Below are 1,654 nucleotides of genomic sequence, written 5' to 3'. Positions count from 1 at the left end.
GTGGTGTTGGTGGTGGTGGAGTGACAGTGGGTGTTGATGATGATGATGATGGTGATGATGATGTTGATAATGGTGGTGGAGTGGCAGTTGGTGGTGGTGGTGGTGAAGGAGGTAATTATGTTGGTAGTGGTGAGGGTATTTTTGTCCAAAAAAATTTAAAAGGACGATTTTAATACGAAAAAAATGTTAAGGACGATTTTAAATCGAAAATTAGAAGAGGGACGATTTCGATTCTGGCCCTCAACGTTAGGGACCAAAATCGTACTTATCCCTAAAAATAATAAAAACAAAGTTTAATATACCTAAATAAAGTCTTATCACATTTCTTCTTCAGCTTTAAACTTTTTAGTAACAAAATTCTATGCAAATTTATTTAAATGATGAAATAAGTTATATACTTCATCAAAATGATTTTTCAGTGTCTTCATTTTATAGAATGGCTCTATAGATAAAGGAAGAGAACCTAGAGTGGTTCTATGAATAAGAAAAGAAGTGGAGAGACGAAAAAGTCTAATCTTGATGAAAATTGTGTGTACAAACTGTTTTGATGCCCAAATATAACAAAATGACGCAGCATTTGCTTTTTACATGTGTTTAGTGTGATATTGGTGGCGTTAATTCATTGCTCCGTTTGCTGAATTTTTATCAAAAAGAAGTTAAAGGATCATTATAATACTCGAAAATCAATCTCAAAAATATTATTAATACAACTGAAACTCCAGAAATTAATTTAGTGTACGAATTCAATTTCAAAAACTATTTTAGAGTTTTAGTCTATGCGACACGGACACCCACATGAATATTAATAACTTCTCCAAAACGGAAGCTATATTTATTTAGTAGAGTAAAGGCAGAATGAGTGCAAAATGCTACGTCAAGCACAAAGGTTTGCGACTCTGATTTGTGGTAATCCATGGATAGACGGTGCAGTAATCCTTGGATCTGGAATCTGGATACACAGATTAAACATAATCTCTGCTCTCTGCTCCAATCCGGGGCATCCACGCTCTGGGTTACTTTCAAACAAAAAAATCGTATTGTTTTTTTTCTAGTGTAGTGGAAATTTTATAATATTGTTATGTATGCATTGCATCAATAATATAAAATTAAGTTGTTATATAATCTTTTAACTTATTCATATTATGGTTGTAAAGCAAGTTGATCATTATCAAACAATGATGTAACCATTAAAATCAGTGTGTAAATTTAAAAGAATTACATCTGATAAACTATTTATTATTTAAAACATCTTTTCTCTAAAGCTAAAAAAAAAAAGAAAAATATAATGGTTTTTAAAAAATATTTTTTATTTTTAGTATTTTTTTTTTACTTAAAAAAATTTGTCAAACATACTTGAAAACTAAAAAATCTTTGTCTTATAACTTAGTGCCATCCAAATATACAAAGAGATTTTACAATTAAATCCTAATTTTAGATTCATTAAAATTCAATGTTATAATTAATATGATATAGTTAAAATCTTTTCAAGTTGTTTCAACGTATAGAGGGAATTTTGTATCGCACAAACTTAAACGGCAATAGCTATTATATTTTTCTACGTGTGAGTGTAAGACGTATCTTGGGGAACTATTCAATTTTTCGAAAGTACATCACTTGTTACTTAGTATAAAAATAAAGAATTTAATTTTTACGT

The sequence above is a fragment of the Arachis ipaensis genome, chromosome B03, assembly GCF_000816755.2.
Source record: "Arachis ipaensis cultivar K30076 chromosome B03, Araip1.1, whole genome shotgun sequence".
NCBI classification, from domain to species: domain Eukaryota; kingdom Viridiplantae; phylum Streptophyta; class Magnoliopsida; order Fabales; family Fabaceae; genus Arachis; species Arachis ipaensis.
Note: the sequence above shows the minus strand (reverse complement) of the source record.